Here is a 27,927-nt window from a genome sequence, read left to right as displayed (position 1 = left end):
AGTAACCAAAAAGAGAATTGGTGAGGGTCAATAAAATATCGTCACTAGAAGTGTCACAAAAGAGAGAATTGGTGATGGGCCTTTAACGACCCTCACCAAAAGTGTCACCAAAGAGAGAATTAGTGACGGGACTTTAATGACCCTCATCAAAAGTGTCATTGAAAATGGCTTTGGTGACAAAGCTTAAAGGACCATGACTATATACACTTACAACAACAATTTGTTAAAGATCATCACCATATGTGACATTGGTGACGAACCTTACAGGTCCGTCACAGGCATGAAGCGTCATCAAAAAATCATTGGAATGATCAATGATGACGAACATTTATTGACCGTCACAAAAAGTAACCAAAAAGATCATTAGTGACGTGTTGTGTTGTACAACAACCCCCCATTTCATAAAATTTTTCTTTAAAAATCATAATATCAAATGGGTCCCTTTTAAACATAGATGTGTGAATAAATTGGTATTAACTCATCATTAGAAAAAACCCTCATCAAAAGGTCTGACTGAAATGTGATATACCTTTCAAATAATGATAAAATAGGTCTTTTAAACAAATCATAAAGCTTTTTATTATTACGATAAAGTGATCGCAAGATCGCATATCGCAATAATAAGAAAAACATATATAAAGACCCATTGAATTACTCTGATCCGGAAAGGGAAATCGCTATCGGATATCGGGGAAAGGCAAAGCGCGTCGTATATATAAGGCACCCCCCCATTCTTCCGATGCGATAAAAGTTATCACTATCAGCAATCGGTTGTGGCAATCAATTCATTAACTGTGACACCTTCAAATCTTCCGATGCGATAAGGCGTATCGCCATCGGTGATCGGTGATTTCGCAATAGCGTAACTAATGTGACCCGAGCCCTGTCCCAATTTCGATACATTAAATCAAGGTGCGTGTTTCTAAGAATATTAAAGATTGGCATGCATTATACCACCTTTGGTGATTGAACGATATTTTGGACTATTATTAAAACCCTCCCTTTCACGTCACCAATCATCAAATGCGATTATCCGCCAAAAATCTAAGCCACACTTGAATGAATTATTCACCATATAAACGTTATGATGGATATTTAAAAGCTCCCTTATCATGATTGACAGGTGAAGCGACTAATTAATGAAGCAGTTATGCCAAGATTTTCCACTTAGATTCTATCTGTGGCAATTTCACTATGATCTTTGATTATTCGCTAATAGATATAACTCTTTCATATTCGCTCATGTTATCTATTTCTCTGTATCACGCTAGTTTCATTCCTTGGGAAGAATTCCATCGAAATAACAAATTTTAAGAAAATGGGAAAGAAATCCAAGAGATCCGTAGCAGTAGTGGCCCCTGCAGTAACAGTTCAGCCCACCAGTGACCCAGGACCAAGCAAAAAGGGCCTAATCTCAGACACTACATGTCTTGGCCTTGGAAATACAAGCTGGCAAAGCATCTATAATTTAATTGAGGTAGAAGAACCGGAGGAAGTGTCGGAAGAAGCTACTGCAGGCTCAACTAATAAATTAGATGCCTCCCTGAAAGATTTAGCCGACTCATTTTTGCACAGGATAGCAGCTCAGGAGAAAATTCTTCCTTACACTGATGTGGTCAGATGGGTGGTCGAACAAATTCCAGTTTCTAATAGGACATTTTGCACAGTTGATGGAAGAATTTTTGGCTCATTTCAGCCTGATGACTTAAGGAAAAAGTATCATTTTCCCGAACCTGAAAAGAAATACAACAATGCCTTTCTGGAAAAATTCGCAGAGGAGAATGACACGAAATCAGCCCCAATTAGACAATGGAGACAGAATCCTACAATGCACAAACATGAATCATTGGGTAAGTACTCCGTGGATTCCTTGTCATCTCCTTACTGTTACGCTAGGGCAATGATGTGTAGGATATGGGGAATGCATGATTCAGCAAAATTTACTATCGAAATGGTTCCTTTAATGGAAGCGGTTGTTAGTAGTTATGTCATGGATTGGGCAAATATATTGTCTGATAAATTAGCCTCTGCAATTCTTGATTTTAGATTCAATTCACGCAAAACCACCAGGACTCTTCCCCCCTTCTATTACAGTGCTTATGTTATGGATATGCTTTGCTTTAATTCCGAAGACCCGATACTTGGGTGGAGGTGGACGCCACAGAACCCTAATTCAATCCACATTTATCATCAGATATTATGGAAGGCACATTATAAAGACCACTTGTATCAAATTTGTAATGGTTTCATGTTGCCTATCTATTATGCCATTTTTGATAAGCCTGCCCCAAGGATTTCCGAGGAGGCAGAAGTTGACTTGACTGCTATGGGGAATTGGTTCGGGGAAGATAAGTTCACATATATAAGGGTGTTTGGTAGCCTCACAAGACCCCATGTCCTCCCATTGTATGTACCTGATAAATTGTTGGCATGAGAGTTAGCTTACCAAATAACAACAGTTGGAACATCCAAAACTCTTAGGACTTCTAAAAAGCAGTCATGGCCTATATTCCCTTTGAGATGCAGTTTTTATACTCTACTTGATTACAAACATGCTGAGAAGGAGACAGGAAAAATAAATATGCTCAATCTTGCAACCATCCCTAACAGGCAATTCGATCCCCGGAAGGTTGCCTATAATGTGCTTGAATAGGCCAAACTTACTAAGTTTGACCATGAAAAAGATGAATTTGACGACCTATTTTCTTCACCAGAATCATTGTCTCAGGTTAAAACATTGGCCAAGATGAAATATAATGATGAAGGACTAGTAGAATTCAATAGGCTCAGAGAACAGAGGTTGCAAACTCTGCCTCTGGACTTATTGGCTACTACACCAACAACTAAGTCAAGCGAGCCTGAACAGAAGATTATTGACGAGCCTCCTGCTACAGAGAAAATTCCCGAAAAGGGAAAAGAGCCAGAGAAAGGAAAAGAGCAGGAAACAAAGCAGGAGAAAGAAAAGAAGCAGGACAGTGAAGTTATTGATTTAGAGGCTCAAATTGATCCCAAACTCCTCAAAGAGTGGCAACAATTTGACTCTATTATAAGTAATCCCGAGACTTCACAAGGATTCGGCACACCCCAAGTAACAGTCAGTCAAGAAACGACCACGACTACGGTTCCAATTGAAGGGACCAGCAGCCTACCCATTAGCAAAGATGCAGAAATAATTCCTAAAGATCCATCCGATCAGATTGTTTTGCAAATAGAAGACATACCACCATTAGATGTCTTTTAGAATCCCAAACACAGGGTTGTGGTGAATAGACAGAGGAAAAGGAGGAGACTTGATCAATCTTCCATTTTTCCAGATCAAACAGAAATGGCTAATGTGGTGTGGAAGGAGGAATTTAACCCTTCCGATGACCTTACGAAACTTTCCTAGTATGCCGGAGCGTATTCGGCAGCCACCATGGATAAAGCCTTGGAAGTAAGCAATCTCCTTAAGGAAAAATATCAAATAATTGGTTCATTGCAGTCACAGGTGTCAGAAGCACAGCGAAAAATAGAACATTTAGAAAAACAACTATCAATACAGCGGCAGACAAACAGTCAATTAAATGAGCAATTACTCGAAGAGAAACAGAGAATAGACTTGAATGCAGTACAGAAACAAAAGGAATTGTCCAAAGCATTGGCCAGATTAAAGGCGATGAATGAACAAATGAGCAAGACTAAGGATGAGCAAATCGCTCAACTGTCACAAGAAGTAGAAAATTTCAGGAGCCTTCCTCAAGTAGCAGAGTTCAGAACTGAAGCTCTACAAATCAATAAGGCATTGATTACGCAGCTAAAACTGCTATGTCATAACATCTCTCTGGTTGAGCCTCTTTATGAGATTACTACATCAATGGTTGATAAATCAGTTGAAGCTAGGCAGGATTTAGAACAAGCCGATGAGACCTTAACCAGCTTTCTTGATTGGCAAGACTCCCGTGAAGGACAAGCCGCGGATCTACCCAAAATTCTAGAATCACACAAAGACATCCTTTTCCTAGAATGGCAGTCGCAACTAATGAAGGCAGAAAGAGAAACCTCAAGATGTCGGTTATCTACTAGCAATTTAATTGAATTGGTCAATGACACTCTTTATCTGTCTAACATGATTTCACAGTGTAATCCAGGTAAATTGACATCGGCCAAAGCCTTGGAACAAACATGCAATCAGGAATTGGAAAAGAATGGAAGACTAATCGCTGGCATCCAAAGTTTAACTTGGGATGCCTTTTGGTTTTTCTTAATTAAGTCATACAGTCAGAGGGCCGCACTTAAATGTTTAACTGATGCCATCAATTGCATGATTCTCGAGATCCAAGATGCCACATATTCAGCCCAACTAAATTCTCGTCTAAGTCACCCTCCAGAATTGCAACCGATGCTAGATATCTGCCAACTCAAGCCGAAGGGAGATCATCCGAAACAATGAATCATGCTGCCGACTGAGGACAAGCCGATTTTGAGGAGATATTCATAATATAGTTGTACCAATTAAATAGCACTTTTATTTTGTAATTAGTTAGCTTAATTAGTATTTATAGGCCCTTTCATGCATTTAGAAAGGGTCCTCAGCTTTTGTATAAACCCAAATCAATAAGTCACACTATTGTGCTTCTGATCTATTTTTTATGAAGACTGGGCCAGTATTCTGAATTTTGACGAAGAAAGCTTTGATGACATGTGCACTATTGCCTTTTGTGGAAGTGTTTCTAAGTTATAAAAAGGAATTTGAATGCGATTGATATCGGGAGTGATTCAAATAACATATGGTACTATTATCTATGCTCTTGTGTCATTCTTTTATGTGAATCGGAATTTGTTTAAATTTTGCTATCATTGAATATATGTATGTGTTTTAACAACAATCCTTGTACTTTTCACTATTGAATGTCTAAGGACTGTTATTCTTTCAATCATATCTATATTTATGATATATATGAGGAATAGTGTAATAATGTTTGCTTAATTGCTTTGTTCAACTATTTGGGCTTAGTAATTATCATATGAATAAATATCTTTGTTTACCAATAAGATTCATCTATATTCCTGTTTGTGGATGAAGACCATCAAAAGTCACGCTAAAAGCAGTAATTTCTCGGGACAGGATAGTTGTTTATAATTTTGCTTTTAGATTAAAGCATTCATCCATTATCATTATATATTAGAGTATCAATCATTTATCTATCCTATTTACCAATCATTGGGAAACTGGTCCCATTATATCCAGTCGGAGCCACCACACCAAACGAAAAAGGAGTTTATTTTAAGGTCCGGACCGGGTGGTTATCCCCGATGTTGATGCAGCGATTTTCGAGGTATAAACATTTTTGGCGCTAGAAGGAGGGAATGAACTGTGAATGGTGAGAAAACCCAAACCTATAACCCATTCTGAGAGTAAATCTCCCTCCACCTCACCTCGTACCTCCCATTTGCATGCTGGAACTCCAGTATTCAAGCGAGAAGAAGAGGAATCAACTACCACTGCTCAAACCCACCATACTTCAGAACGATTAAGTCCTAAGTCCCCTGAAGTTCAGTCTCTCATCCATAAACTTCAAGGCTTTTCGATATCACCACAGAAATCTGAGGTATCTCAAGGCAGTGAGACTTCGCAATTCAATCTACCTCACCCTCTCACCAGACTTCAGAGCGGAAAGCTCAGTATTGAACCTACTGAGTTGCCTTTACCTAAAAGGAAAAGGGCAAAAAAGAATACTGAAGGATCTGACAGTGAAACTTTCTCATCATCATCTTCCATCTCATCTTCACCAGCGCAAAGTCAGCCATCCACTCCTCCATTACATATTGTTGTTCAACAGGGATCAGGAACTTCAACATCCCAACCCATTCAATCCTCAATATCAACTCCTTCCCAAACATCTGGAATTTCATCAGCAATATCATCCACTACTGGTTTTTCAATGGCTCGGAATCCATGGAATAGTCCTGGTGCGGTCACCATGCCTGCACCATTACACCCATTGCCTGATTTTCCTGAAAAATGGTTACCCAAGTTTAATCCAGATGCTGGAACACAAGCCGAAGAACATATTAATAATTTCATGTTATCAGTTAATTTGAAAGGAGTGACAGAGGAAGATGTTGTCGTTAGGCTTTTCCCTTATACCTTGCAAGGATCAGCTGGGTCTTGGTATTTTTCCCTGCCCTCTGGATCCATTACTAGTTGGAACATTTTCCAAGAACAGTTTCTTACTAAGTATGGCGATGATAGATCTTTAACAACATTAATCAATGATCTCTCCAATATTAGGATAGAGTCTAAAGAACCTATTAAGGAATTCAACTCACGGTTTAATAAACTCTTAAATAAGATTCCAACCGCCTCTAAACCAAGTGAGCAAATCAGAAGCGAATGGTATATAACAGCCATACCTTCAAATATAGCTATTTTCCTAGACAGGGCTGCAAAACCAACTTTAGCTAAAAACATGAAAGAGGCGCTTGTTGTAGATAAATGTATTATTGCTTTAGAAAAGAAAGCTGCTCTTGAAGATAGAAAATCCAAAAAAAATTCTTTCAAGGATGATTCAAAGAAGAAAACCCCTAAAGATCCATATGATATGGAAGGTTTACAAAAAGTCCTCAAGACTATGTCAAATGAAATGGTCGAAATCAAGAAGCAAGTAGCTGAAACCTCAACAAAAAGGCCATTTAGAAATTTTAAGAAACCTGAATCAAAACCACCAAATGCTATATCCAACGCAGATTCAGATCCTGAAGAAGAAGAAGAATATGAAACAGTATTGCCATCTGAGGAACCCGAAGAAGAGGAGATTGTCGAATGTCATGGGATGTGGGATTTTATTTTACCTAACTCCGACACAGAAAATGAACAAGAAGCTTTCCCTGTGACTACCAGGAGTAAAGGTACTCCAGAACCTATTCAGACAACTTCGAAGAAAAGGAATGCAGGTTCCACTACTACCAAAGAAAATATTCCTACAAAGAAAGTTTCAGCGATACCATCCCAAAATCAGCCATCATCTTCAAATCTACCTTCAACATCTAAGACATTGGTAGTGTCATATTCTATGAACTACAATATTATCGAAGATATGAAGAAGACTAAGGCGAATATTACTATGTTTGAACTTAGCAAACTCAAACATCAACAGAAATTACTTCTTAAGGAGTTAAATGTCGTTCCTTCTTCACCTCTTCCTAATGCTGTATTGTCCAAAGCTGCTAATGATTCAGGCCAACCACCTCCTGGTAGAGTGGAAGCTACTGATGCGGTCTTAATTGGGGATAGATCAAATTCTCATACTCCTCCTTTCCTCTTAACCTATGAGATCTATAATAGAAATCTACACAATTGTTTGATTGACTCAGGGGCTTCCTCTAATATAATGCCAGCTTCAGTTTGTTCAAAACTGAACATCGAACCCCAAAAGTTTGTGATTCATATTGTACAGTTGGATAGAACTAAGGTCCAGGTTTTAGGGGAGATCAACTCAGTGACTATCAGGTTATCAGCTGATCCTAGAGTGGTTCAAAGAATTGATATTTTGATCGCTGATATACCTGAATTCTATGGGTTGATTTTAAGTAGAGATTGGTCTGAAAAACTCCATGGTTATATTTCCACCGATTGGTCCCATATGTGGTTACCTTATAAAGGAAAACCAAATCAGATCAAGATTGATCGGGAGAAACACATGACCCATACAGTTACCGAGTTTGAACAAGAAAACCAACCAATAGCATTCAATAACAATATTTTGGGGAATTATTCATCTGAATCATTCTTTGGCAATTTCACTACCCAACCATCTCCTTTCCCAGTTAATAATTTCACATCTCAGATCGAAAACTTTTCACAAACAGATAGGTCAAGATGTGTTAATGTTGCTGAGGAAACTGTAAATAAAATTGTTGATAATTCTTTATTTTGGTCACTATATTTTGACGGGTCTAAGTCTAGTGAAGGTTCAGGAGCAGGATGTATTTTAGTTAGTCCTCAGGGAGAAAAAACTATGTTATCATGCAGATTGGAATTTGAATGCACAAACAACACAGCTGAATATGAGGCCCTAGTTCAAGGACTCTACAAAGCAATTGGCCTCAAGGTTCAATATCTGAAAGTGTTTGGTGATTCAGAAATTGTTATTAAACAGGTTAGAAATTCAATTCATTGCCTTTCTGGTCATCTCAAACACTATCAGTCTCTGGTACAGGAACTCATCTCTCAATTTTTAGCATTCAATATTTCTCCCATCCCTAGGTCCCAGAATGCAGTAGCAGACCTGCTAGCTAATGTTGCTTCCAGACTCCTACCATCCGAATATTACAACCCGGATAAATTTTTAGTAGAGTTAATTTTTAGACCATGAATTCCCGATAATGTCACCAATTGGCAAGTGTTCAATCATGATGAAGACATTTTAAACTTTTTGACTTCTGACAAGTCCTACGATGACCAAATCATTGATGAAAGTAATCATGACCTTCAGATGAAAGAAAAGCAAGAGGAAAACTCAATACCAAAACCAGTGGTCAAGCTTGAAGATCTTTATGATATTAAAGACAGGTTTAAACGGGTGACCAATTCAAAACTCCAGAGTTCCACTTTAAGATTTGAATTGATAAACCTAGGTACTGAGGAAAACCCTCAAAACATCAATTTGGGACTAGGACTTTCTTTAGAAGAAAGAACAGCATTCATTAGGTTGTTAACAAAAAACAAATATGTCTTCACTTGGAAATATGATGATTTGAAAACATACGATGCATCAATCATTCAACATACTATTCCAATGCTTTCTGAACAAAAACCAGTGCAACAAAAGTTAAGAAAGATTCATCCTAACCTAGAGAATCAAATAAAGGTTGAATTAAATAAACTCTTGAAGGCTAAGATAATTTTTCTTGTGAGACATTCAAACGAGGTTTCCAACATGGTGCCTGTTAGAAAGAAAAGTGGCGATATCAAGATTTACATTGATTTCAGAAATCTTAATAAGGCAAGCCAAAAGGATAACTTCCCTTTACCTACTATGGAGCAGACATTACATTCAGTAGCTGGTTCTGAACTAATGTCCTTTTTGGACGATTTTTCGGGATATAACCAAATTTTGGTCCATCCTGATGACAGGTTTAAAACTACCTTCAGAACTAAGTGGGGAACTTATGCCTACCAAAAAATGCCTTTTGGACTTATCAATGCAGGAGCTACATTTCATAGAACCATAGACATAGCGTTCAAAGGATTGCTCAATAAATCAGTAGTTGTCTATTTAGATGATATTACTGTATTTTCCAAGAAAAGGTCTAATCATTTACATGATTTAAAACAAATCTTTGAACGTTGTAGAAGGTATGGTATTTCTCTTAATCCAAAGAAGTCATTTTTTGCTCTTAATCAGGGAAAACTTTTAGGCTTCATTGTTTCAAAAGATGGTATCTATATTGATCCAGACAAAATTAAAGAGATTTCTGAAATTCCTTTCCCTCATAATAAAAAATCCATGCAGTCATTTTTGGGTCAAATTAACTTTGTTAAACGTTTTGTTCCAGATTATTTTACCATTGCAAATGATGATTAAGAAAAATTCGGTGTTGAAATGGGAATCTGCAGAAAAAGAGGCATTTGATTCCATTAAACAATCAATAATTAATGCCCCTACTTTAAGCACTCCCAATTTTTCTAATCATTTCATACTATATACCCTCGCATCCGCTTCATCATATGCAGCAGTGTTGACTCAAATTAATGATCAAAACTTGGAAGCACCAATTTCATTTTACAGCTCAAATCTTCAAGGTGCTGAACTAAATTATTCGGAAGTTGAAAAACAAGCCTTTGCTATGTACAAAGCCATTAAACACTACAGGCCCTTCCTCTTAAAAGCTCACACAAAAGTTATAGTTCCTTTTTCAGCAGTAAGACAATTACTAGTTCAAAGGGAATTAGGAGAAAAGAGAGCAAATTGGGTCACAGCATTACAAGAATATGACTTGGAAATCAAGCCAGCAAAGATTGTCAAAGGCTAAGGTTTTTGCAGGTTGTTAGCAGGAGCATCCAACATTCAAGAACCTGAAAGTACAGAAAATACTGAAGAAATCAATCAGATAAGTACCACAGGTCCTGAATCGCAATATACAGATATGATTTTCTATTTAAAAAAGGGGTACGCCCCTTTTAATCTCTCCTATAAAAACAAACGTGCCATTAGATTGAAAGCAAAAAACTTTACAATTGTAGATGATGTATTGTTTAGGCGAAATTATGATTTAATTTTGTTAAGATGCTTAGAAAAACCTGAAGCACAAAAAGTTTTGCAGGAACTTCATGATGGACTAGCAGGAGGACATTTTGGAGCTGACACCATAGCTCACAAAATCATTCATGCTGGGTATTATTGGCCCACCTTGTTCAGAGATACTCATGAATATGTAAGGAAATGCCAAAGTTGTCAAACATCCAGTGGAAGACAAAGAAAGCCAGCTTTCCCTTTGCAACCAGTCAACATTGAACAACCGTTTGAGCAATGGGGATTGGACATCATTGGAGAAATCACTCCACATTCATCCAAACAGCATAAGTATATCCTTACTGCCACTGATTACTTTACTAAGTGGGTTGAAGCAATTCCTTTAAAGACAACGAACTCTGAGGCAATTATGGAATTCATAGACCAATTCATTATTACCAGGTTTGGTGTCCCGAACGCTCTTGTTTTTTATAATGCATCTTATTTCTCTGGAAATTCTATATTTGAGTTCGCTATCAAAAGGGGATTTAAATTGAGGTATTCTGCAAATTACTACCCTCAGGGTAATGGTTTGGCAAAATCCACCAATAAAAACCTTATTAGAATTATTAAGCGAACTATTGAACAGAATCATAAAAACTAGCATAAATCTTTGATATTTGCACTATGGGCTGATAGAATAACTCAAAAAGCCTCTATAAGCACTTCTCCATTTAATCTAGTGTATGGAAATGAAGCTGTCATACCAGCCAATTTAGTGCTTCCATCCCTAGTTTAAGTGCAGTTTATTGAAGAAAGCCCCTCATCTTCTATTCAACTAAGACACGATCAAATTTTGAAACTAGAAGAAGAAAGGGAAAAAGCCAGAATTATACATGCAAAACATCAGCAAATTATCAAGTCATCTTTTGATACAACTTCAACCAGTTCAAAACAATTACAAGTTGGTGATCTAGTTTTTAAATGGGACAAATCCCATGAGGATAAAGGAAAACACACAAAGTTCCAGAAAATGTGGCTCGGACCATTTCAAATCAATGAGAAGATAGGCCCTTCTACTTTCATACTGCAAGATCTATCAGGAAAGAGAGATTCTCTTCCTGTTAACGGCCTTATCTTGAAAAAATTCTTCAATTGAGGAGGTAACCCCTTCTCCCTTTGTAAATATTCAATTTTCAGCTAAATTTCTGTACATAGCTTAGATTTTCAAGATTTTGGAAAAATAAAGTTAGCCTTCCATTGGTCTTTACTATATTGAAAAAGTTTCTCAAAAGAAACAATTATGATATTTGCTTTTAAAATGGAAGCCTTAAACGAAAGGAAGATTTCTAGGAAATTAGGTATATTTAGATTCTGAAACCCCATTTTATTTTTGTGAACTCTTCTCAAGGATTAGAAATACTTTAAACCATTTTAATGTTTTTAAGCAGCTTGAAAACGTTTATCAATACAAAACAGATGTTGATTCAATCTTAGCAGCTTCAACTCTGATCCCGTCATCCATATTCTCTTAAGGAGAAAATTTTTCATCCCATTCATCAAGGGTTATAATTACTCAGAGTGTAATTCTAAAATATATTTGATATAAAAGATAAGAGGTCTTATTACAAGCCTGCTTACCATGATCATAGGGAAATAATTCAACTGACATTACCAATACTGCTTATCAAAACAGGGTAATGGCTTATAATTATAAGACAAGGGGTCTCATTACAAGCCAGCTTGTTCAGTTAAATTACAACCAGTGAATGGCATTGTCAAATAGTTGGCTACCAAACCAGGACAATGGCTTTTTATCTTACAAAATAAGGAAAAAAAATGATACAAAAATATGAAAATATATTTCTGGATTCATTCTTTTTTAATTATACTCTAAAATGGATGGGATAATGCACGATCAAATGGTTAAAAGGTATCCCTCTCGAGACTATAGACGTTTGCTGGCAGCAGAGGCTCTACCTATGACAAAGGAGTCATTATAAAGCTAAGTTGGAAAAGTTTTTGTTTTATCAGTAGCAACCAATTAAGGCTAATTTAAAACATAGAATGTATTTAATTGTAACATGAGAAGAGAATAGCAGAAATAGTTATCATTACATTCAGAATTTATGTTTGCCTAGTTATATTAGAATTTTCCGCTCGGATAAGATTTTCAGATTAAAAAAGTTTAAGTATTTTAACATTTCCCAGAGATAACTGTTTCTCCCAGTGAATCGCCAATTGTTGTGTTGTACAACAACCCCCCATTTCATAAAATTTTTCTTTAAAAATCATAATATGAAATGGGTCCCTTTTAAACATAGATGTGTGAATAAATTGGTATTAACTCATCATTAGAAAAAACCCTCATCAAAAGGTCCAACTGAAATGTGATATACCTTTCAAACAATGATAAAATAGGTCTTTTAAACAAATCATAAAGCTTTTTATTGTTACGATAAAGCAATCGTAAGATCACATATTGCAATAATAAGAAAAACATATATAAAGACCCATTGAATTACTCCGATCCGAAAAGGGAAATCGCTATCGGATATCGGGGAAAGGAAAAGCGCATCGTATATATAAGGCACCCCCCCCATTCCTCCGATGTGATAAAAGGTATCGCTATCAACAATCGGCTGTGGCAATCAATTCATTAACTGTGACACCTTCAAATCTTCCGATGCGATAAGGCGTATCGCCATCGGCGATCGGCGATTTCGCAATAGCGTAACTAATGTGACCCGAGCCCTATCCCGATTGCGATACATTAAATCAAGGCACGTGTTTCTAAGCATATTAAAGATTGGCATGCATTATACCACCTTTGGTGATTGAACGATATTTTGGACTATTATTAAAACCCTCAGTTCCACGTCACCAATCATCAAATGCGATTATGCGCCAAAAATCTAAGCCATGCTTGAATCAATTATTCACCATATAGACGTTATGATGGATATTTAAAAGCTCCCTTATCATGATTGACAGGTGAAGCGGCCAATTAATGAAGCAGTTATGCCGAGATTTTCCACTTAGATTCTATCTGCAACAATTTCACTATGACCTTTGATTATTCGCTAATAGATATAACTCTTTCATATTGGCTCATGTTATCTATTTCTTTGTATCACGCTAGTTTCATTCCTTGTGCGGAATTCCATCGAAATAACAAGTTTTAAGCAAATGGGAAAGAAATCCAAGAGATCCGCAGCAGCAGCGGCCCTTGCAGTAACAATCCAGGCCACCAGTGACCCAGGACCAAGCAAAAAGGGCCTAATCTCAGACACTATATGTCTCGGCCTTGGAAATACAAGTTGGCAAAGCATCTATAATTTAATTGAGGTAGAAGAACTGGAGTAAGTGTCAGAAGAAGCTACTGCAGGCTCAACTAATAAATCAGACGCCTCCCTGAAGGATTTAGCCGACTCTTTTTTGCACAGGATAGCAGCTCGGGAGAAAATTATTCCTTACACTAATGTGGTCAAATGGGTGGTCGAACAAATTCCAGTTTCTAATAGGACATTTTGCACAGTTGATGGAAGAGTTTTTGGTTCATTTCAGCCTGATGACTTAAGGAAAATGTATCATTTGCCCGAACCTGAAAAGAAATACAACAAAGCCTTTCTGGAGAAATTCGCAGAGGAGAATGAGACGGAATCAGCCCCGATTAGACAATGGAGACAGAATCCTGCAAAGCACAAACATGAATCATCGGGTAAGTACTCCATGGATTCCTTGTCATCTCCTTACTATTACGCTGGGGCAATGATGTGTAGGATATGAAGAATGCATGATTCAGCAAAATTTACTATCGAAATGGTTCCTTTAATGGAAGCGGATGTTAGTAGTTATGTCATGGATTGGGCGAATATATTGTCTGGTAAATTAACCTCTGCATTCTTGATTTTAGATTCAATTCACGCAAAACCACCAGGACTATTCCCCCCTTCTATTACAGTGCTTATGTTATGGATATGCTTTGCTTTAATTCCGAATACTCGATACTTGGGTGGAGATGGATGCCATAGGACCCTAAGCCAATCCACATTTATCATCAGATGTTATGGAAGGCACATTATAAAGACCACTTGTATCAAATTTGTAATGGTTTCATGTTGCCTATCTATTATGCCATTTTCGATAAGCCTGCCCCAAGGATTCCGAGGAGGCAAAAATCGACTTGACTGTTGTGGGGAATTGGTTCAAGGAAGATAAGTTCACATATATAAGGGTGTTTGGTAGCCTCACAAGACCCCATGTCCTCCCATTGTATGTACTTGATAAACTGTTGGCACGAGAGTTAGCTTACCAAATAACAACCGCTGGAACATCCAAAACTCTTAGGACTTCTAAAAAGCAGTCATGGCCTATATTCCCTTTGAGATGCGGTGTTTATACTCTACTTGATTACAAACATGCTGAGAAGGAGACAGGAAAAATAAATATGCTCAATCTTGCAACCATCCCTAATAGGCAATTCGATCCTCGAAAGGTTGCCTATAATGTGCTTGAACAGGCCAAACTTACTAAGTTTGACCATGAAAAAGATGAATTTGACGACCTATTTTCTTCAGCAGAATCATTGTCTCAGGTTAAAACATTGGCCAAGATGAAATATAATGATGAAGGACTGGTAGAATTCAATAGGCTCAGAGAACAGAGGTTGCAAACTCTGCCTCTGGACTTATTGGCTACTACACCAACAACTAAGTCAAGCGAGCCTGAACAGAAGATTATTGACGAGCCTCCTGCTACAGAGAAAATTCTTGAAAAGGGAAAAGAGCCAGAGAAAGGAAAAGAGCAGGAAACAGAGCAGGAGAAAGAAAAGAAGCAGGACAGTGAAGTTATTGATTTAGAGGCTCAAATTGATCCCAAACTCCTCAAAGAGTGGCAACAATTTGACTCTATTATAAGTAATCCCGAGACTTCACAAGGATTCAGCACACCCCAAGTAACAGTCAGTCAAGAAACGACCATGACTATGGTTCCAATTGAAGGGACCAGCGGCCTACCCATTAGCAAAGATGTGGAAATAATTACTAAATATCCATCCGATCAGATTGTTTTGCAGATAGAAGACATACCACCATTAGATGTCTTTTACAGTCCCAAACATAGGGATGTGGTGAAGAGACAGAGGAAAAGGAGGAGACTTGGTCAATATTCCCTTTTGCCAGATCAAACAGAGATGGCTAATGTGGTGTGGAAGGAGGAATTTAACCCTTCTGATGACCTTACGAAACTTTCCCAGTATCTCGGAGCGTACTCGGCAGCCACCATGGATAAAGCCTCGGAAGTAAGCAATCTCCTTAAGGAAAAAGATCAAATAATTGGTTCATTGCAGTCACAGGTGTCAGAAGCACAGCGAAAAATAGAACAGTTAGAACAACAACTATCAATAGAGCGGCAGAAAAACAGTCAATTAAATGAGCAATTACTCAAAGAGAAATAGAGGATAGACTTAAACGCACTACAGAAACAAAAGGAATTGTCTGAAGCATTGGCCAGATTAAAGGCGATGAATGAACAAATGAGCAAGACTAAGGATGAGCAAATCACTCAACTGTCACAAGAAGTAGAAAAGTTCAGGAGCCTTCCTCAAGTAGCAGAGTTCAGAACCGAAGCTCTACAAATCAATAAGGCATTGATTACACAACTAAAACTGCTATGTCATAACATTTCTCTGGTTGAGCCTCTTTATGAGATTACTACATCAATAGTTGATAAATCAGTTGAAGCTAGGCAAGATTTAGAATAGGTCTATGAGACCTTAACCAGCTTTCTTGCTTGGCAAGACTCCCGTGAAGGACAAGCCGCAGATCTGCCCAAAATTCTAGAATCACACAAAGACATCCTTTTCCTAGAATGGTAGTTGCAACTAATGAAGGCAGAAAAAGAAACCTCAAGATGTCGGTTATCTACTAGCAATTTAATTGAATTGGTCAATGACACTCTTTATCTGTCTAACATGATTTCACAGTGTAATACAGGTAAATTGACATCAGCCAAAGCCTTGGAACAAACATGCAATCAGGAATTGGAAAAGAATGGAAGACTAATCGTTGGCATCCAAAGTTTAACTTGGGATGCCTTTTGGTTTTTCTTAATTAAGCCATACAGTCAGAGGGTTGCACTCAAATGTTTAACTGATGCCATCAGTTGCATGATTCCCGAGATCCAAGATGACACATATTCAGCCCCACTGAATTCTCGTCTAAGTCACCCTCCAGAATTGCAACCGATGCTAGATATCTACCAGCTCAAGCCGAAGGGAGATCATCTGAAACAATGAATCATGCTACCGACTGAGGACAAGCCAATTTTGAGGAGATATTCATAATATAGTTGTACCAATTAAATAGCACTTTTATTTTGTAATTAGTTAGCTTAATTAGTATTTATAGGCCCTTTCATGCATTTAGAAAGGGTCCTCAGTTTTTGTATAAACTCAAATCAGTAAGTCACACTATTGTGCTTCTGATCTATTTTTTATGAAGACTGGGCCAGTATTCTGAATTTTGACGAAGAAAGCTTTGATGACATGTGCACTATTGCCTTTTGTGGAAGTGTTTCTAAGTTAGAAGAAGGAATTTGAATGCGATTGATATCGGGAGTGATTCAAATAACATATGGTACTATTATCTATGCTCTTGTGTCATTCTTTTATGTGAATCGGCATTTGTTTAAATTTTGCTATCATTGAATATATGTATGTGTTTTAACAACAATCCTTGTACTTTTCACTATTGAATGTCTAAGGACTGTTATTCTTTCAATCATATCTATGTCTATGATATATATGAGGAATAGTGTAATAATGTTTGCTTGATTGCTTTGTTCAACTATTTGGGCTTAGTAATTATCATATGAATAAATATCTTTGTTTACCAATAAGATTGATCTATATTCCTGTTTGTGGATGAAGACCATCAAAAGTTACGCTAAAAGCAGCAATTTCCCGGGATAGGATAGTTGTTTATAATTTTACTTTTAGATTAAATCATTCATCCATTATCATTATATATTAGAGAATCAATCATTTATCTATCCTATTTACCAATCATTAGGAAACTGGTCCCATTATATCCAGTCGGAGCCACCACACCAAACGGAAAAGGAGCTGCCTTTAAGGTCCGGACCGGGTGGTTATCCCCAATGTTGATGCAGCGATTTTCGAAGCATCAACATGACGGTCAATAAAATATCATCACTAGATGTGTCACCAAAGAGAGAATTAGTGATGGGCCTTTAACGACCCTCACCAAAAGTGTCACCAAAGAGAGAATTAGTGTAACGACTCTCACCAAAAGTGTCATTGAAAGTGGCTTTGGTGACAAACTTTAAAGGATCATCACTATATACACTTACAACAATGCTTTTTTAAAGACCGTCACCATATGTGACATTGGTGATGGACCTTAAAGGTCCATCACATGCATGACCCTCACCAATTACCTTTTTTCTTATAGTGTTAACTCAAAGCTCAGTGCAATGATACCTATCGATATTGCATTGCATGAGAAATATAACAGTTATTTTAGAAATCATTTTATATATGGTTCCAAATATATTTTATCTGATTTTTATACAAATCCGACTTTCTTAGAGGTAGTAATGAATTAAATATTCATCGTTGTCTTTTAGCTAGATCGCTTTTCCACAATATTGTGCTCTTCTAGTGAGAAATTTGGGTAAGCAAAGTCTTGCTTGGTATTGTAATCGAAGTATGATATCAGCGAAAACAATAAAAATTTTACTTTTCAATAATATTTTGTTGAGCTAATGCCATGTCCATAACCCCCAGATGGATATGATCCAACTTCAACTTGATGCCAAAGATAAATGTTTGAGAAGAAGAATAGATCTTATTCCCAATCTTAATTTCACAATCTGATCGAAAATACTCAAATTATTTCCACTAGGCAATTAATTACTTGAATAAGTTTTACTACCTACACCATAACCTAGATGGGAATCATGGCATAACCTACACAACAAGGCAAACAAAAACATGTTTTTCACTGCTAACTTCAAGATTTGACAAAATAAATAAAATGTCAGTTATTTATTAAGAATTTAGGTAGTACATACCTAGGAAATCCTATGTAATGTGAATTAGCCCCTACATCATAATTCAAACAACTCTTGGAATGCCAACATGGATATGGATGACCATCATCCTCACAAGGAAAACCAATTAGTAACAAATTTTCAAAGATAGTAATATGTGAAAAAAAGTGTAAATTAGCTACAAAGTTTACCACATTTGATTATGGGTGCTTGGACCCATATACTCCTATATAATCATTAATATGTCCATCGTTATAGGCTGACATTCTATCCATTCAGTGACTATATCTATCCTCAAGCCATGGAGGCCTACGTGGAGGCATGCTCTCGAAATATCTAGTAGCCCCTTGACATCCATAATCATCCCAATAGGAGGATCATCTAGTAATTGTTCCAATAGTTCTTGCTAAAGGTCAAGCTTGTCTATCAAGATCAGCATCATCTTCTCCATAATTCTTCCTAGAATTCCTTCGTACATAAGTGAGATCTAAAAATATAACACCCACAATTAAACACATTAATCATAGGCTATCCACTTGAACATCTGCATCTTGTTGATTTACAGCGCTTATGGCCTTATGTTCAGGGAATTTTGGAAAACCATTGTCGTAAGTGAAAGTTGCATTAGCATTCACTGGGCCAAATCCATTGTACATAAATAAATGCTCACAAATATAAAAATGAACCACTCTTTATGTTATTTCTTAATGTTTAAAATTAACAAACAAAAAATATTATATACTTCATATAAAAATTTTATATTTCAATTAATTAAATTATAATTTGTTAAATTTTCAAGAAACAAAATGTGACAAAATATTTCTTTGTTTCCTTGGAAATTGGTAAATGTCAAACAAAGTTACATGTGCTACATGGGTTACCGTTGTGTGCAACCTTGTCAAAAATACCACTCTGAATATTAAGGTGTTGTCTAAATATTATACGTTTTGGAGTTTTTGGTCGAAATCTGGGGCAATTTTATTGGTGAAATCTTGAACATTGTTGTTTAAAATCGGTTTTTGATTACATATATGGATTCAATGCCCTGAAAAAGCCCTCAAGGCACTCTGATTGTGGAGAATTCGCAACATAAACTTGTGGTTCCAACAAATGCCTACCAAATCTACGAAAATTAGATCAGAAAATAGGTCAGAAACCCCTCCAAAACGTATAATAGATAGAGTGTATCAAATATTAATAATCTTATATTTTTATTTTATTACACTTAATATATGTATATATAATTTTATATTTTATAAAGTTTTAAACAATTTTATTGTAAAATACAATTAAAAATATTGATAATATTACATTTTTAATTGTGTATAGTGAATAGGGGGAGGTAGGCGCAGGAGGGGTTATATTCAACCTCGATGGATAAATAGTGACAAAATTCGATTGGGGACTAGTAAGGACTACAAATAATCAAGTGGAAGCTCTTGCACTATGGCAGGATCTCAAGATATCATGGGATTCGACAATTTGTTATAATTTGGGATTCACAAGTAACAATTAAAAAAAAATATTATTCAAAGAACCTCTTGGGGGAAGGCCAACTCCTTCTAGATGAAATAATTAGAATGAAATTAAATAAATTTGAGACAACCAATCCATTCCATGTCAAAAGAGTACACAACGAAATGGTTGATGATCAAGCCAATATAGGAGCAACCTTAGAGGAGGGGACCCTCTCCCTTGATGAAGGTATCAGCCATGCATGTCACGTCCCGTGAATCCAAAAATTTATTGGATGAGAAAGTGGTAGGCTTGGGACCTTATGGCACTAATACAAGAATTAAATTCTAAGCTTATGATAAGATGGCCGCGATGTGCGTCGTGCAATCTCTAGCACTGAGATGAAGCATCCAGATGGTTAGACATCATGTCAAATTGCAAGTGGGAGGACAGGTGGGAATCAAGCTTGGTTCGCATTAAATTCCTTGCAATTGAATTGATAGTCAACGTCATTACCATTCTAATTCACTTTGGTATGAATGAACTTGGAAGCAAGGTAAAGGATTTTTCGTAGGCATTTTTTGGTTGTTTGATGTAGTTCTTGATCAGAGGCATTAAATTTTAAGTGATGGAATTATGAGACAAAGGAGTTGAGAAGGCATGGTATTTAATAGGTATACCCCCTGCCTCTTATGCATTGTTTATGGTTAAATTCTCAGTGTTCAGTAGAATCGACACTCCAGGCGCTAAGAGCAGTGCAAACGGTGGAAAGGAATTTATGTCTAGTTCATTGGAGGCAATCATGAATTTAGTTTCGAAGCTCGGAGAGCAAGTTACCATGGAATCTCATTTGCATTTTGCTTTAATAACCCAACAGTTAGAGGAGCTATGGAGGGAAATGGAATTCCTTCAAGTTAAGGTGACCACGTTGGCGAGGAAGATGGACACGTTAAAAATCAAGGTGGAAGATATTGAGGTCAAAGCTGAGTTGGCAATGCTAAATTGTAGCAAAAAAAGGCTTCATTAACTTATGCCTTAGTCAAATGGAGAAATTTTAATTTCCACATCAACAGGATGACTTGTGTTGCGCTTAGCAAGAGTGGCATGGCTAAGTCACTTAGTTAAGTATATCAATTTGATTTTGTGAGCTAGAAGTAGACTTGTGCATGAGTTGATGGCTAAGATATAGTTATCTAGTGGAGTTATATTTAGTGAAAATCAGGTATTTGAGCTCTAGTCTAGAATAGAGTTAGTATGAGTTGTTGAGTAGTTGTAACTATTGAAAACTCAAATAAATCTTAATTAACTAGTCAATTTACTAAAAATATCCCTAGCCATGCATGTCTTTCGAATTTCCAAGTGAAGTGGAGGGAAAATGCACAATTGTAATCATTATCGTATACTATTTCAAGTGTACAAAATCTGTGGCATGGAAGTGGGCTTATTCTCTTGGAATTGCATAAGGAAATAGGATTTTTTCCTATTCTTTAGGAGCAAGAATTGCGCAAGGAAATAGAAGGAAGAAGGAGGCCTATTTTGGCTAAGTATTGGCCATTGCAGGCATAGGAGGAGATCAGTATTGTAGCGTAGGTTGAGCTTCAAGTATTGAAGTTGTTATTGTAATAAACCAATTTTCTCATCTAATACAATACAAATAGAGGAGGGGTTTTTCCCAGTTGAGTTCCCTAGTAAACATAGTGTGTTCATTGTGATTGAATGATTCACGTGTTTATATTGTATGTTTTCCCTTCCGCAAATTGAGTAGAATAAATTTGTGTCTATTGTTTTTAGTTTGAATTCATTAGCAGCTACAAATTTCAAGTTATTTCTACATGGTATCAAATTTATTGAAAACTACATAGAAACCAGGTTGTTGATCTTCTCTCAGAGAAATTTCGAATAACATATTTGTGGTGAAGGAATTTTCTTTAGTGCAAGCACAATGTCCTTCTATGGATTGAGGCTTCAGTATGAATTATATGGCACCTCGAATTTCATAGTTTGGAAATACAAAATAGAAGTTGTGTTGGATTACAATGGAGTATTGGAGTACACACAAATTGATATTCCAAAACCAGCGACATCATATGCACAACAAATGGCTCAATGGAAGAAAGATACTACAAAATCCAGGAGGATAAACCAGGAGGGAGTCAAATACCATGTGGTTTTGAATTTAAATGGAAAGGAGACTATTTTTGCAATGTGGAAAACTTGTATAGAGTTATTTGAAAGCAATAGTGATGCCAAGAAATTGGCATTGAAAGATAAGCTCAGGAACATTCGAATGCAGAAAAATGAAACCATTGTTTAGTACCTATCTAGATTCACCCAGGTCCGAGATGAACTTGGGCGAGTTGGAGAGACTCTACCACCATCTAAACTAGTGATATTAGCACTCCTTGGTCTTCTGAAGTCCTGTCATAGCTATCAAGATTTAGTTAATAGAAGAGACAAGCTCCCAAATTGGGAGAGACTTTAGTTTAACTTGGTGCAGCAGGAGATTAGAAGAAACACTAAATATGGAGTCTCATCTAGATCTAATGAGGAATAATACTATGCTCTAGTTGGAAAAGGAAAGAATGCCAAAGGAAAGAAGGCCCAAGGCAAGGTAGAATCCAGCCCAAACCATGGCAAGAAGAAAGACCTTAGTAAAATTAAATTCTTTCACCGCCATGAATATGGACACTAAGAAACCAAGTGTCCACAGGAAATCCTGTAAGGAGCCTGCAACAATAGCAGGAGGAGATGCTCTCACATCATAATTAAAGTTGGATATCACCCTCATTGCTTGCATGGAAAGCACACTAAGAGGGAGTGAGTGGTACTTAGACTTTGGTGCTTCATTTCATATGACAAGAAATAAGGAGTCCTTCAGCAGCTTAGAGGAGAAGGACCTACAATTGCATATAGAGCTTGCATATGATGGAAGCTATAGTAGAAAATGGATTAGTATTGTCACCTTTAAGAGGGTGTCAGGCTCCCATCTTCGCCTGAAGGATGTATTGTATGTGCCTGGCCTGAAGAAAAATGTAGTTTCTGTAGTTGTGCTTGAAGACAGAAGATATGATGTGGTGTTCAGTAGAGGGAAGGCATATCTAAAGCATGTTTCTACTGGACAAGTAAAACAAATTGGTGTTCAGGTTTAAAATATTTGCAAGCTAGAGGTAGATTTATCCATGTATGCAGTTATGCCTTTAGGAATAAGGTGGGGCAATGTAGAGCCTTAGTCCCAGATTTGCAAATATTTAGGCAAGGTCCATAGGAGAGCAGCAGTAGTTGCAGTATACTCTTCTTATGGATCATTACCCTTTCTACAGGGGCCTATAGTATTCATTAGCAGAAGGATTAGTGTCCATTGATGCAGTTAAATCTTGCATAACAGTTGCAAGCTAGTAGCAGTCAGAGACTCAGGAGACAGTTGCACCACAAGGACATAATTGATTTAGTATTTTGGATGATTTATAGTTGCAGTTGTTGTAGTAGCAACAACAATAGTGAGAGGGATTGTAGTTGTGTTACAATACATTCCTACAGAGGAGAAGGATGCAAACATCTTGACAAAGGTCTTATCAAGAGGCAAGTTCGAGTTCCACGGGACCAAGATAGGGGTTGTTCATAACCCTTTTCTTGAAAAGAGGGAGTGCTAAATTGTAGCAAGAAAAGGATTCATTTGACTTGTGCCTTAGCGAAAGGGAGAAATTAAAATTTCCACATCAACAAGATGACTTGAGTTACAGTTAGCAAGAGTGACATGGCCAAGTCACTTAGTTAAGTCATTCAATTCAAGTTTGTGCGCTAGAAGTAGAGTTGTGCATGAGTTGATGGCTAAGATCTAGCTATCTAGTGGAGTTATATTTAGTAAAAGTCGGTTATCTAAGCTCTAATATAGAATAGAGTCAGTATGAGTTTAATTGAGTAGTTGTAACTCGTTTAAACTCAACTGACTCTCAATTAACTAATAAATTTACTAAAAATAGCCCTAGTCATGCATGCAATTCGAATTGCCTAGTGAAGTGGAGGGAAAAGGCACAATTGTAATCATTATTGTATACTATTTCGAGTGTACAGAGTTTGTGGCATGCAAGTGTTGCTGGTGCTAGACCTGCCAACATGTAAGGGGATCTCCCCGGTAAGGAGTCCCAATTAGACATCAAACCATTTGGTGTAGGATTCCTAGCAGTGGGTCGTATGATAATGCCTTGACCGTGATTTCACAAAGAGGCAAGTAAGATAACTCTGTTGATAGCAAGGGTGTGACCACTGTAGTGAGTCAAGATGCATGAGAAGTTCTAACACATGTGGGTTGAGATGAGTGCGCTCCTTGGAAACTTGTAATAGTACTCGGATGGGAAGGGAACACACGAGTGAAGATGCATCACAAACTGGAAAGTAATATAGCTGGCAATCCAAAGTGATGGTTAAACCAACAACTCATTTCAGAAAGATTCATACATACTCATAAAGAATAGTCCATACATGCATGTGTACGAAAGAAAATACATATGCCATTTAGAGTAAACAAGATAGTTGGAATACCATACAACATATGCATGAAACGTGCTGGCTCTTATTATATAAAGAAGTGTAAGTTCCAGTCATACAATACATCCCTATCCAACCACTAGCCCCAATAGTGGAACGTTATAGCCACATCCGCCTGCTCCTCTAAAGAGATGTACTAGCTTCGTGCAGTGGAGAAGCCAAGGCGCATTACAATACTGTCCAAGCTCTCTCCAAGATAGTCTTATCGGAAGCTTGGCTGAACAAAAGCCTATACAATGAGTTATCAAGTTCTATTTATAGCAAAGGGTGGGGTGACCCTTAACATTCCCCTTTGTGATAGTTCATCTACCCTCATGACTCTTCATCTTCTCTATTATTGTTAAATCCAACTATTGACACTTGAACTTCCACTTGACATGACGTTACATTACAATGCACATGTACTCAGGTGAGACAACATGGCTTGAACAAGACATGCACGACATCAATGACACTCGATCCGTTGTGATGAGACCAACTCTTTGACATGCTTGTGATGATGAAGGTGGTGAGATGATGCCAAGCTTGGTCATCCATGATGGTGTGCATGCACCCCATGGTGACATCTTGCTGAAGCGAACTCTTGCCTCTATTGCAACCGGTGCATTGGTTCGACTCCTTCATCCAAATCGTCTGATAACATGCACATGGTCTTCTTGGGTGTGGCTGAACCATCAACACACTGATGCATAGTGTCCATGCTGATCTTCAAGTGTGTGTTGGTGGTCATGCGCATCAACTAGACAAAGTACATGTTCATCTCCAATTGGACTTGCTTCTTGTCTTTGCCTTGGTGAGTATGTTGAATGGTTTGGATCCCATGCGTGTGCACAATGAGATGCATGTTGTTGAATCCTTTGCATGCGATCAACAACAGTGCTCACCATGTTTGATCCATGCTAGCTGCTGGGATGGATCTTTAACTTGTATGGGCACAATTTCATCTGTGAGTGCATGTTGCATCCACTGTTGTTCCTGTTTCTGTTGCAATTCATTCGTCTGTCTGTGAAGCTTCATGTTCTTCCTTAAGTTGCTGCTTCACCACATGCAACTCCTTCTTTGTTCCATTCTCTATCTTCGCACGATCTTCATGTTGCACCGTCACCTCATAGCATGAGTCTCCAAAGTTGCTTTCATCATTAATGGATTTTCTTGAGATCACAACTTTGTTCCACCTCTGTTTTGTCAACAACCTTCCTCTTTCATTTGTTGCATTCATTGCATTCAGTATGATGCCTACAGCTGTTGTTCATGATGCTGCTTGTTGTGATGCTGCTACTTTCATATCTTGATGTCCTTATCTACGAACAACTTGATGTCTTCATGAGTAGGAGGGCTCATAGACATTTGATCAACTGCATCTCCAAGTGTGCTTTGAACTGTGTCTTCAACTCTGATCTCTTGGAAACCATTGTACATGCACTTTTGAGAGGCATATGAACACCTGCAATACCTGGAGACATGGAAAATCTCATGGCAATAAATTTGTTAGTCGAAAACCAAAATGAACTTGGGAACTGACTTGGAACATACCTATGTGACTAATCATGAAGGTTACACAATTTCGGCTAGGAGGTTGGGAGACTGACTACCAAGAATGCATAAGGCACAATCTGGACTACTGGGAGAGTGACTAACTGCTGGAACTGTGCAATGCACAGTCCATTCTAGCCGTTGACTACTGGAATTGCGTAATGTGCAATCTCAGCTGGAAATGGCTATAGGCTTAGTGACTGCATTACGCAATTTTCTGGCGGTCACTGTCCTTCAAAAATTCACAAAACAGTCCTGGAGGACAATCACTGGGCAGAGTTGCGCATTTCCTGAGAGGAAGACAGAGCCTTCCCTCTCAGGATTGTGCAATGTTGTCTTGGTGAGACAAAGTCCAGGCCAAGGCTTCTTAGACTCACCGACGGGCAACTGAAAGCAAATGTGAGTGTGAATGCATGGTGATACTGAGTGTAAGCATAAGTGAATGATCATGCATGCAAACAGGGAATGAAATATTTAGAAAATAGAACAACATGCATGTGGGTGAGGCAAGTCACCGAATCGGCGACCTTTCATGAAAAAGAGTTCCATGCATGCGACAGCAGTGAGATGTTGACGAAAAATGAAACGGTGCTAGTACAAGCTAGTACGTATCAAAATGACAGCAAGCACTCACTGAAATCAAGTAGACAGCATTCATACGAAGCAAAACACAAAAAGCGCTAGAAATGCAACACAAGACATGGAAAGTGGGCTTACCCCAAAACAGCTGAACTGAATGTGCCGACAACTCCTAGATGTGATGTGGGATGTCAGGGTTGTAATGTTGATGTGAGGAATGAGCTCTGCGGCGTCTGGTTGATGATTTTTTATAACATCGAGGTTGTGATGTGCATGCCACAAATCTAGGGAAAGTGACACTTGGTGGGAGGTTTCTGAAATGATTCTTGCATGTAGCCTCCAACTACTAATAATAGATCCCTGAAACAAGGGATTCCTTTGCATGCTGCCTTGGGAGAAGCAGCCCATGCATGCAAGTCATTTTTTCTCGGTCCCGGAGGGAACCAATCAACTCAATTGCACATGCAAGAGACTACTTGACTGCTAGGAGAAAATGCGCATTTCTGGTTGGGAGCTGGGCTGGCTACCCAGGATATTTGTGCAATTTTTGGGCAGAACAGCTAATTGCTGCCCAGATTTGTGCAAATTCTGGGCTGAGCAACCCTGCTATGGAAAATTGCACAATTTTCACTATGAGTGTTGACTGTCAAAATTGCACAATTATGGAGCCCAGTACACTATCAATCAGGATTGCCCAATTTATGGAGGGAAGGCTAGTTTCCCTCCAGAATTGCGGAATTTCTTGGGGGAGTTGCTCAGCCTGCAGCTGGACCAAGTCCAAGTGATCAGCCTATGAGGGGAATGCATCGAGTTGTAATTGATAGGCTACCTTTGTGCAAGAAAAACACTGAAGCTTGTGTACTTGACGAAGCAAGACATGATGTTGTGAAGGTTGGAAAGGAGGCTCCAAAACGAAGCTAAGGAAAAATTTTGGAGGGTGGTTGTAGCCGCTACAACACTTGGCGACACACTGGTATAACTCCAGCTCTCTGAATGGACCTTGCTTGTGAAAATCAAGTCTAACACCTTTGGAAGTATTGTTCAGTTCTCAGCTCCTCTTGGTTTCCACACTAGCTTGATTATAAGATATAGCATCTGCCAATCTCTTGGTCAATTGATGCACATTCCAAGCCAAGGCAACACAGTTGTTTCGATTAGGGTTGAGGGGTATATTGGTGCACAAGCAATATATTCTTCAGAGTCTTAGTTTCATCTCTAGTGTTGCTTTGCTACTAGCAAGCTTGGGCAGTACCCCGGCAAAGTCACATAGGAACACAAGCATGGCTCCACTACCAACGAACCTGGTCAATACCCCGACGGAGTTACTTGCATCACCTCTCTGCACAGGAGCCTCTCTCTTCTTTCACCTTATTCATTTTCATTTTTTTTCAAACCTTTTTTCACTTTTTCATTTCTTTCATTTTCATATTCGTAACTGTGCATAGCACTTATTCATTTCAGGGGCGGAAGGGGGATCCAAAATTATTGAGAGCAGAAGAGGTTTTTTCCTGTAGAGAAGTAGTTT

This window comes from Pinus tabuliformis, chromosome X, assembly GCF_031772625.1.
Source record: "Pinus tabuliformis cultivar Carrire ecotype Pingquan chromosome X, CPIR1, whole genome shotgun sequence".
Taxonomy (NCBI): domain Eukaryota; kingdom Viridiplantae; phylum Streptophyta; class Pinopsida; order Pinales; family Pinaceae; genus Pinus; species Pinus tabuliformis.
Note: the sequence above shows the minus strand (reverse complement) of the source record.